At 47.6% G+C, this 11,944-nt stretch overlaps 1 pseudogene; it reads left to right on the top strand.

The window, feature by feature from the left end:
- Positions 1 to 9,017: 9,017 nt before the first annotated feature.
- On the top strand, positions 9,018 to 10,020 carry LOC120430672 (elongation factor 1-alpha-like; annotated as a pseudogene).
- The last annotated feature ends 1,924 nt before the right edge of the window (positions 10,021 to 11,944 follow it).

Here is an 11,944-nt window from a genome sequence, read left to right as displayed (position 1 = left end):
GTAAGGAATGCTAAAAGCTAAATACGTTTATTAGTCTTAAGTACAAATTTCAGATTGTGTTGCTACTCACATCGGTCACCCTAGTTTGACCCTTCAATTCAACAATCTCCCGAGGAGAATGCACCGCCGAGATTTGAGCAGGCACAAATAACCTCAACCGGTACCACTTAGTACAGCTGCCGATGCCGTGACAGGTTCACACCTGCGGACCTCAACTTTGGTTACACAACAAAAAGGTGAAATCAAACTATCACCGGCTCTTATTTGCACACTCGATCGCAAACTTTTCCTTTTCTGTTTGTCAACAAACTTTTTCCTCGTCCTACTGTCCGAAGTTTCTTCGTGCAGAAGTAAACATCTGCACCGAAGCTAACTTCGCTTCGATCGCCGTTCCGCTTTCTATCCCGCCGGGGGACCTTCCGCGGTGATATTTGTTGCGCCGCATCGGAACAGTTCCCCGACCCGTTAAGCTGGTTCCGCACTTCCGATTCCAGCTTACACTCTTCCAATTCCGAGCGCGCTAGTTTTGCAACTTGTCGTCGCAGGTCACCTTCCTCCGTCTGGACTCTCGTACCGAGAACTCCTGCTTTCCGTGTCAGTATGTGTCTCCGATCAGGTTCGATCTTCCTAGACTTCCGCTGACCTACTCCGATTCCTCGTAACCCATGCTTCTTCCGTTTATCATTGTTCGTGTCAATGCATCTCTCGAGATTTCGATTGGTCGCCCCGACCCGTGTAAGAACCGCCTTGAAGTTTTCCAGCGTTTCGAGACATTGGTTGGCCTGCTTCTTCTGCTGCTGGACCCTCTCGACTTCCACGGCCTCCGGTTCCGTCATGAATTCCTTCTGGCCATGCTTCCCGTACACCGTCCACCCAAGTCGCGATCTTGCCGCAATCGGTTCCCCAGGTTGCCCTTCTTTGACCTTTAGCATCGTCGTCACATGCACGTTGTCGTTGCCGATGAGAATGCGTGGAATAGCGTTGTCGTAATCCTTCACCGGCAAGCCTTGCAGATGCGGGAATGTCTTGGCCAGCTCCGAGTACCGCAACGACTGTCGAGGCAGATCCAACATTCTGACCGTCCGCACGTCGTTCAGCGTATATCTGGCACCCTTTTCGCCATCGGAAATCTCCAGCGTGATTTGCTGGGACTCTGATTCGGTGCGCTTGACGTTCGCTGTCCACTGCAAGCACAGCGGAAGCACCTCACCGTCGACGCCGAGTTCCTTCGCTATCTTCTCGTCCACCATCGTCCGCGACGATCCGTCATCCAGAAATGCGTAGGCCGACACTGAACGTTCGTTCGCGTGTAGCTCTACTGGGATGATACGGAAAAGCGCCGTCTTCCCGGCGTAATGATGGTTGGTGATAGAGTTTGATTCAAACGCTTTTGACTCATCCTTCTCCCGCTTCGGCCCGGCTTGCTTCGGCTCCGGTTCATCCGGCATCTGCTTCAAATGCAGCAGAACATGATGCTGCTTTTGGCACCCGTCGATCCCACACTTATCGCTGGTTCGACACGGTTTTGTCCCGTGAGCTCCCAAACAGCCGCGACACAGCCTAAACTTATCGACAATCTTCCAGCGTTCCTCGAGCGCCTTTTTGGCGAACTCGGTACAGTCTTTCATGCGGTGCTTGAGATCCTTGCAGACGAAGCACGCTGCTGCAGCTTTCTTCTCTGCTTCCTCTTTGACCAGCGTCCGTGGCATCTCATCGGCAGAATGCGCACCGCAGAAGTCTTTGTCCTTGCCGCCCTTGTCCGGTTTCGCACATCGCGTATGCTGTTGTTGCTGTTTGAAGCCGTAGCTGAGCGTCACGTCCGATGCCGCTTTCATCAACGCCGACGTGTAGCGCGCAAACGCCGAGACGTTGACTTTTTCGCACCGCTCCTTATACAGCGACCAGTCCAGTCTCGCGCTTGGTGGCAACTTCTCCACCAACTCAAACAACAGCATCGGGTTGTTCAAGTGTGCTTCGTGTCCACCGGCCTCCAGATGATCACACAAGTGCTGAACCGCCAAGCCGTAGTCGATGTACGACTCTAGCCGATCCGCTTTCGGCGCGGGTGCGCTACGCACCTTTTCCAGAAGCGTGTGTATAAGGATCTCCGGTCTGCCGAATAGCATTTCCAGCATTGCGATCGCATGTGGAACTCCCGCCGGATGTAGTAAACGACCTCGCACCCTTTCGTACGCGTATCCTCTCACAAAGTTCTGCAATCTGGACAAGTTCTCCGCGTTCGAATACCCGCAAGCATTCGTCGTGTTGACGTAGGCGCTGATAAACAGCGGCCAGTCCTCCGGATTTCCTGTAAACACGGGTAACTCCCTCGAGATCACCTGCCTGGCCACGAGCTGTTGTGCCGTCGGACCACAGTAGACTTCCGGTGGGGTTTCGAAGGAGTCAGCGTTCCGATTCCCTTGGTGGCTGTGATACCCCTCTGGCAGCGTTGATTCCTTTTTTCCAGTAGACTTTGGTACGGGCGTCAGATCGCCTCCTGTTGGGACTGCTTCAGTCCCAGTCTGCGACTGCGAATGTCCACCAGCTGGCGGCTGTGGACTCGGTTGAGTTCCGGAGTTCGTTTTTTGTGCATTCCCTTGGGAACTTTTCACACTTACTTCCGGCTTCGCAAGTGGTAGACTTGACAGAAGACTCTGGATCAGACTGGTGGACTTGACAGAGGTATCGTTGGGGGAAAAAGGGGTAGAATGCTTGGGATGAGGAGAAAGATCCGCAGTACTTGGTCCCGGAGCTACTTCCCGTACAAGTGGCTTCGTGGCACGTGTCGGCACAATGATATCTGATACCCTTCCTATAAACCCTCCTAACATCGACTGAACTCCTGACTCATTCAGGGAGATTCCCGCTAACGCCCTATCCAGAACGGTTCCATCACCAGCCGGTCGTTCCACCTGACTAGTGCTTGTCCTGGATGTCGTCGGGTTTCTCCCCTGCTGGCCAGTTCCAGCTGCAGTCTCCACCGGGCCTATACGCGTCGAGCTCAGAGCTTGTTGTTCCTGCCATAGCCTAACCTTACTGCGTGAGCTTTGCTCCGAAGCCACACTCTTACCGTCGTCTTCTTCTTCCGCTCGTTCGATCTCCTCCATCAACCGGAAAGTCTCTTCGAGCGCTTCCGATTCCACCTGCAGTTTCAGGGCCGCGAGTTCTGCTTCCTGCCGTTGCTTCCTCGCCGCGCGCTCTGCATCTTGCTGCTGCTTCTGGACCGCAAGCTCCGCTTCCCGCTTTTTTTCTTCCATCTCCAGACGCAGCAACGCGAGCTTCTTCTGCTCTTCCAGCTTTTGCAACTTCAGCTCGGCCAACCTGGTTCGTACTCCGGTAGCCGACCGGACAGTACTTGCACCCGATCGAGCAGAACCTGCCTTCGAGATTTTCGCCTTCTCGGGCACCAAAGGCACCAGATTGGTTGGATATTGGCAGCGGGGGCAGATTACAGAACGGTCCTGCAACACGACGCTGTTGCTTGTTGCAATGCACTCGAAGTGCAACCACGATCCGCACCTGCAGCAGTTCGCCATCCTGTCCGTGTCCGGCTGCTCGCATACTTGGCAATTGGCCATTCTCTATCGTAGATACTCGGGCGATCTTTTAGATTATGTTGAGACGAATTTCGTGCTCTTTTCAGCAATTTAACACCGTTGATTTTTAAGTGTAAGGAATGCTAAAAGCTAAATACGTTTATTAGTCTTAAGTACAAATTTCAGATTGTGTTGCTACTCACATCGGTCACCCTAGTTTGACCCTTCAATTCAACAATCTCCCGAGGAGAATGCACCGCCGAGATTTGAGCAGGCACAAATAACCTCAACCGGTACCACTTAGTACAGCTGCCGATGCCGTGACAGGTTCACACCTGCGGACCTCAACTTTGGTTACACAACAAAAAGGTGAAATCAAACTATCACCGGCTTTTTGATCCAAAAATCACGCGATTAATCCACACTCTTATTTGCACACTCGATCGCAAACTTTTCCTTTTCTGTTTGTCAACAAACTTTTTCCTCGTCCTACTGTCCGAAGTTTCTTCGTGCAGAAGTAAACATCTGCACCGAAGCTAACTTCGCTTCGATCGCCGTTCCGCTTTCTATCCCGCCGGGGGACCTTCCGCGGTGATATTTGTTGCGCCGCGTCGGAACAACAAGCAAAACGATTAATGACTGGAAAATTAAGTACAGTGGGAGGGACAATGGGGAAAGATTGCTTGATTTCTTGAAAGAGGTTAAATTTCATGCGAAAAGTGATCACTTCGACGTCGTCGTGCTATCATGTCGCACCCGCCATTTTGACGTTCCGAGAAAAACGCGTTTTAATGTTTGACCTTGAATATACAAAAACGAGAGCACGCAATGTAAACAATAACAAACACGTTTTGTTTGGCTGACCATTCTGTGCATTGTCCCGAAGTTTGGTTGAAGTTGGTTGCTGGAGTCCCGAGTTATAATTACAAATGTTTACGGTAGTCTAGCTTGTACGTGCGACAAACGCATCCTGACTTTCCTGGCCTGAAATCCCTTTGGCCTTTTGTCGCACTTACATCAATTTTCATGGAGTGACAAGATAGCACGACAAGATTGAAACTACTTTCATATGTAAAGTGACAAAAATGCACGGAGTTTTTTCGGTTTTTGTTGAATATCTCAGGATTGAAATCGAATTTTGGGGATCTGTGAAGGTCAAAACACAGATAAACAGACGTGCAACTCTTTTTCAAACCATCGCCAACTAAAACCGTCATTTCAAATTCAAATCAGTCAAAAAATGGATGCCGTAGTACCGCAACAAGACACGAACGTCGTCGGTGGCGCCACCGTATCCCTTGGCCCTTTGACGTTTCAGTGCATCATCGTGTGTGTGTGCAATGTTTTCTTTATAGCCAACACGTGAGGAGAAAATCCAATGTTGCAATGTTGGTTAACTGCGGTAGATTTTCTTGAAATAATTCGATATGGTAGAAGTGTGACTTTCGGTCGATGACATCGTGACCAACGATCTGTTGTTTGGTAAAGAGACTTGGAGGAGGAGACAAAGACACGACACTGGAGTTCAAGCCAGTCCAGAGTAGATTAACTGAACATTTTGAAAACAGGATATGTAAAAGAATAAATCAGTTTAACACAATTTAATTGATGGACTTCCACTCCCCTTCACCTCTAGCAGCTGCATTGGTTTTTTCGTCCGACCGACATCAGTTAAACATGCTCATAATTTGGTGAAATCCGCCAGTATAAATGCTATTTCCTAGGTTGTTCCCCTTGAAGACCTTGAATCTGAAGCAACCCATTCGCCTTGGCACCGTGGCTATTTTTTTTCACTGTAACATGAACTAATGATATTGCCACTCCGCTAAAACTCCCGCCCGTGTGGATCAATCGGACCGCGCACTGGACTCACAATCCAGAGGTTGCTGGCTCGAATCCAGCGGCGGGCGCTCTAAAAATTCTTTGTGTAAATATGGGTATCCGGCGCCGTCGCTCCGTGCCGTACTCAAACACTTAGGAGCCCAGGGCGGCGAAGTCCTTGTAGATGAAAAGGAAGACACTAGTGGTTGGTACTAGCAATAGTGGCCGACAGCTATAAAGTCAACTTCGTTTACTCCGCTAAAACTAAATCGGAACCTCCAACCCTTTTACATGCCCACACCCGGCACAGCCAGTTGGATTAGCTTGGAAGATAACAATCACGCAACCTGCGATCAGTTTTATTCAATCTTACGCGACTTGCCCATCACACCGGTTCTCATCTTATTTCCTAAACAAAACTGCAGGTCACGGGGCAGAACATGCTGCGGAATACTAGGTGGAATGTTATTATGATGGGAGTTTAGCAGGATTATTCAACTTTCCAGCCCATCTTTTGCGAATTTTCTGGGCATAGAATGAGAAAACAAAATCGACAGCAAACATAAACAAACACCTGTCAGTTTTCATTCGTACACGCTTAGAGGGAAAAATGGGTACACGCTTAATTTGGTTTATCGAAATGATGATGTTTTCGCAACAGGACTGCAGATAGCGCTAGTGTGCAGCCCAATTTTGAACTTTCTTTGGTAAACGATGGATTTTTTGATAAAATCAATGATGATTCACGTCTGTTTGTCTGTGGTCAAAAGGTGAGGCATTGTGAGCTGCACAAAATGGCGTTCTTAACTCAATTTGGCCCAAAATGCACGTACGACAAGTTAGCACGATGGCGACGACTTGGACGAAGATGATCTTTTTGACTCGGCCATTTACCTGTTCACGGATAAGGCCAAAACGTGGTACATGAATGGGGTGGATAATGAGGAGTTTCGCAGCTGGAAAGAACTGGTCAAGGAGCTAAAACGGGAATTTTTGACTCACGATCACGATTATCAAAGCGAATTTAAAGCGATTACTCGTCGTCAAGGGCCGAAAGAGAAATTTAAAGATTTCATGTACGAAATGCAGAAAATTTTTGATTCTCGCACTCAGCCGATGACTGAGAAAAAGAAATTTGAAATTGTGTTTCGAAATATGCGGTCGGACTACAAAAGTCATGCAGTTTCGTCGGAAATTGATAATTTGGTCGATTTGAAGAACATGGGGCGAAAGTTGGATGAAGTTTTCCGGTACAAGTACAACAATACTAGTGAAAATTATCAGAAACCTAAAAATTCACAAGTTAGCGAGCTAAAATCATTTTCTCGTCCCACAAATAACAAGTCTAAGTCAGAGAACAGTTCAAAATCAATTAAAACCAAAACTTTCTATAGTTCTAAAGAGTCTGAGAATACCAAACCTAAGGAAAAGGCGCACACTACATCCGACACGAACAAAACCAATACTCCAGAGAAACCTTTGTCCACAGCAGACCCAATGCAAGGGTCATGTGCGGGAACGTTAAACAAACTTCTTGACGAATACACTCCACCGATACCTGGTGTGTGTTTCAATTGTAGAGAGTACGGACACCACTTCAACGATTGTGAGGAAGAATTTGAGAAATTTTGTAAACGTTGCGGATTTCACGATACAGATACTTTTAAATGTCCGTATTGTGCAAAAAACGCACAATAGACGTTCTCGAGGGGAGAGTTCGTCTTTCTGATAGTAGTAGTGCCCATACTCCCAAACAAAATTCAATTTCTCTGGCCGAACTCGGTCTAGAACAAGTTCAAGATACAGAGTACAATCAGTCAAATTTGAGAAGGGAAGTAAGCGAGTTGTTTATCAACGTGGGAAACGACGATCGTCCCCACGCAAAAATCTATGTTTATGACATTCCTTTAGTCGGTCTTTTAGACAGTGGTGCTAGAGACATAGTACTGGGCAGTGGTAGTATGGCTTTGTTAAATTCCCTTAAATTGAAAATTTTCCCCTCAAACGTTAACTTGGTGAACGCCAGTGGTGCAAAAATTAGTGTTGAAGGCTTTGTCTACCTTCCGATAACCTTCAATGACAAAACAAAGATTATAGAAACCCTGGTGGCTCCAACACTCAAACGGAGACTTTTTCTGGGATCAACTTTTTGGAAAGCTTTCAACATTGAACCATCTATCAGAATGTCAGCGGTAGAAGAAATAAGTTTAAATTCTGAGGAAACCAGTTTAACCCTGGACCAAGAAAATGAAATTGAAAAGGTGAAACAATTGTTTAAAGCAGCGACTTCTGATAGATTGGATACAACCTCACTGATTAGTCACACTATTACTATTGCGGATGAAGCTAAAAAGCTTCCGCCGATAAGATTAAATCCATTTCCTACTTCACCAAAAATACAAAGTCAAATTAATTCAGAATTAGATTCTTTATTAGAACTGGGAATAATAGAAAGATCTAATAGCGATTGGGCTTTAAGACTTGTACCAGTTTCTAAACCAAATGGGAAAATTCGGTTGTGCTTAGATGCCAGGGGAGTGAACGAAAGAACAGTAAGAGACTCCTATCCCCTCCCACACTGTGACAGGATACTAAGTCGATTGGGGCCGTGTAAATACATTTCAACAATAGATTTAACACAAGCATTTTTGCAAGTACCACTACACCCCCGATCGAGGAAGTATACAGCGTTTTCAGTGTATGGGAGGGGATTGTTCCAGTTCACCCGTATGCCCTTTGGTCTGGTGAACAGTCCAGCAACGCAGTCACGGCTGATGGACCGAGTGCTGGGCGGGGGTGAGCTGGAACCGAAGGTTTTCGTATATCTTGACGATATTATCGTTGCAACCGAAACCTTCTTGCTATGTTGACTGAGGTGGCCATTCGCCTAACGGCGGCCAACCTTTCAATTAATCTGGCAAAATCAAAATTTTGTGTCGATGAAGTTCCGTATCTGGGTTATTTATTGTCCAAGAACGGCCTGAGACCGAATCCAGAACGGGTAGAAGCCATCGTTAATTATGAGCGCCCTCAATCACTTCGCGCTCTCCGCAGGTTTGTGGGGATGTGTAATTATTACCGTAGGTTTATACCACAGTTTAGTGAAATTACAGTGCCTTTAACTAACTTGTTGAAAAACAAACCTCGGTCGGTTAAGTGGAACGACGAGGCTGAAAAGTCATTTTTTAGAATAAAGGAATCTCTTATCAGTGCACCAATACTGTGTAACCCTGATTACAACCACCCCTTTACTCTGCAGACGGATGCTAGTGATACGGCTATTGCAGCTGTACTCACACAAGTTCTAGATGGTCACGAAAGGGTTATTGCCTATTTTTCGCAAAAATTAAGTACACAACAACAACGTTATCACGCTGCAGAGAAAGAGGGGTTGGCGGTTCTCAAGGCCATCGAAAAATTTAGGGGTTATATTGAGGGCTCGCGGTTCACTGTACTGACGGATGCGTCTGCCGTGACACACATACTACGAGGCAAGTGGCGTACTTCTTCTCGTCTTAGTCGTTGGGCTCTTGAACTTCAACAGCACGATATGGTAATTAGGCACCGAAAAGGAAGTGAAAATGTGGTTGCCGATGCATTATCGCGCTCAGTTGAAGAGTTGGACGCCGACGACACGGACGAGTGGTATACGTCCAAGGGGTAGGACACAGAGTAACTGAGTGACTCAATTTTACAAAATTACTCAATGTGGCTCAAAGTTACTCAATCTTCCTCATGATTTTTTTTCACCGAGTTGCGGAATTTGTGAATAAACGTTGACCACGTTGACAGAAGAGCTTGTTTACAAATACATTAGAAATATTTTCACGCCACGATGCTGCTTCAGTCAGTCAACCAATCCGGGAACAAACTTTTCCGCCCGACGACGACGTCGATTCCGCCTGTTACGGATTGTGCCGTGTTGATCGTCGCCGCCGGTACCGGTGAATTCGATACTGGTATTATCTAAATCCGGATGGCACGGAGATAACATGCTGGAACCGTCCACCAAGATGTACTTGTTTCAAGCAGAGGCCATCAAGCGCAAGAGAGCCAGGCTGACGGCAAGTGCCCAACGGACCCCACGGACAAGCCCCTGCATCTGCCCCCCGGGAACGGAAACCGGTGTGAACAAGCCCGGTATCGCCATCGTCTTCGCCCCGGTCAACCTGGCCGCTGAAGTCAAGTCCGTCCGCACAAAGAAGCCCTGCTGGACAACGCCAAAAATGTGTCCGTCAAGGAACTGCGTCGTGGATACGTCGCCGGTGACTCGAAGAACTCACCGCCCAGGTCATCGGACTGAACTACCCCGGTCAGATTTCCAACGGATACACCCCAGTGCTGGATTGCAACACCGCTCACATTGCCTGCGAGTTCAGCGAGATCAAGGAGAAGGTCTTTCGGCTTCCCGGCAAGTCGAGATGGGCAGTGGCCCGAATCGCTGGCGGATCAGATCATGATCTTGCAGCAGGAGGTTTGAGCGTTTCCAAAAGCCAGCGAAGTGCCAGCACACGGAAATCGTATTCGTCACGAAAATCTCTAAAAGTTGCCGTATCATCCGGTTGCATCCCTTTTAGATCTAGGAGAAGAAAATTGTCGTGGGACTGGAGGGGGGCATCTGGAGCAGTCGCTCCGATCTTTTCTTATTTTTACCAGAGACTAAGCGAATGATGCGTTTTTATTGTGTGTTTGTACTTATTTATTTTGCTCCAAAATCTTACCTAGACCCCTGGCAGAGTGATGACATGAATCTTAGCGGTACCCTTCTGCACCTTGGCCTCGATGGCCTTCTTCTCACCCACGGTGGCGGCTACCTTCTTTGTGGCGTGCTTCTTTGCGGCAGCCTATGTTGCTCCGGCAGCTCCCTTCTTCTTGTGGACAGCAGCTCCAGTGTCACTGGCGGCTTCTTTTTCAGCACCTTGCTGACAATCTCCAGGTTGCGTTTCTTCTCGCCCGGCAGCGCGCTTTTGCTTCCTTCACGCCGATTACGCGGTCCTTCGTTGGTCAGCTTCTCCTGGAACTCTCCGGTCGACGCCTTGGCGACGTTGGCAGCAGTCACCAGCTCTCATCCGGGCGATTTCGTTCATGGCATACCTGTCAATGCGCAAATATCGCTTCGTCCTTGTTGGGTTCCGCATTCTGGGGCACCTCTACCACCCAATCCTTCTCCTTTTCGGCCTTGAACCTTCTCGTCGCGGGTTCTTTTTCTGCTTTTGCAAAACCGCGTTAACGATGACCATTTTGCCACAACGCATTTTACAATTTTGAACGAAATTACTTGGAACCATCGGCACCGGCGGCACTCTCTTTGGAAACGGCTTCTTCGGGGCTGGCTTCTTGGCGGCGGCCTAAGTGTTCTTGGCCTTGGCGGTGGCAATAGCAGCCAATTTTGGCTAAAGCCGCCGTCGGAGCCTATTTGCCAGCAGCGGCACCGTTTCCGGTAGCAGCAGCATTCATCCCTTTTTGGCCGGTTCGGTATTTGAGGCAGTGGCCAAGCCTTCTTGCCTCCCTCAACACCTTTCTGGCTGCCGGAAAAATTTACTCTCCCGCTGTTTTTGTGTTTAGCAAGTTGTCAGTGTCAGCGTTGAAATGTCAATGTCAAAATTTGTTACGTCGTTTGTGAAAATCATGGTGAAGATTGAGAAACTCTGAAAAACGTGCGTGGCTCAATGTTACTCAATTCTATTCAAATTTTCTCAAAATCACTCACTGTCCTACCCCTTGTATACGTCACTGCACGACAAAGTTCTGGCCGATCCAGACCAATTCATTGATTTCAAGGTTGAGGGTGATGTTTTATGGAAATACATTTCTTCCCAGGGCGAGACGCTGGATTACCAATTTGATTGGAAAATCTGTGTCCCAAAATCGAAACGTGAAAAGGTTTTGGTAGAAAACCACGATGATGCGCTCCACTTAGGTGCTGAAAAAACTTATGCTAGAATCAAACGCCACCATTACTGGCCAAATATGTATCGAGAAATCAAAGATTATGTTAGCAAATGTTCTGTTTGTAAGCAATGCAAACCTAGTAATCGGTCTCAAATCCCTGAGCTAGGTCAACCTCGAATTACGACAAAACCGTTTCAAATAATTGCAATAGACTTTATACAATCTTTACCACGAAGCAAACACGGCAACACACACCTGTTTGTGATCATGGATTTGTTTTCGAAGTGGTCCATCATGGTACCCGTTCGGCGAATTTCAGCCTCGCAGGTGTGTGAATTACTAGAAAATTTGTGGTTTCGCCGCTATTCCGTCCCGGAATTTATAATTTCGGATAATGCGACCACATTTTACTCAAAAGAGTTTAAAACTTTGTTAGAACGTTTCAAAATACAGCACTGGGCTAACTCGCGACATTACAGTCAAGCGAACCCAGTTGAGCGACTTAATCGAACTATAAACGCGTGCATTAGAACGTACGCGAGGGATAATCAGAGGACTTGGGACGATAAAATTTCTGAGATTGAATTTGCTCTAAATACAACGCCCCACTCCTCGACTGGGTTTTCTCCGTACAGGATTCTTTTTGGACACGAAGTGGTATCGAGAGGGGACGAACACCGAGTAGATCGTGACGG

This window comes from Culex pipiens, chromosome 1 (genome assembly GCF_016801865.2).
Source record: "Culex pipiens pallens isolate TS chromosome 1, TS_CPP_V2, whole genome shotgun sequence".
In the NCBI taxonomy this organism is placed as follows: domain Eukaryota; kingdom Metazoa; phylum Arthropoda; class Insecta; order Diptera; family Culicidae; genus Culex; species Culex pipiens.
The sequence above is the reverse complement of the archived record's forward strand: the minus strand, read 5'-3'. Positions and strand labels throughout refer to the sequence as shown.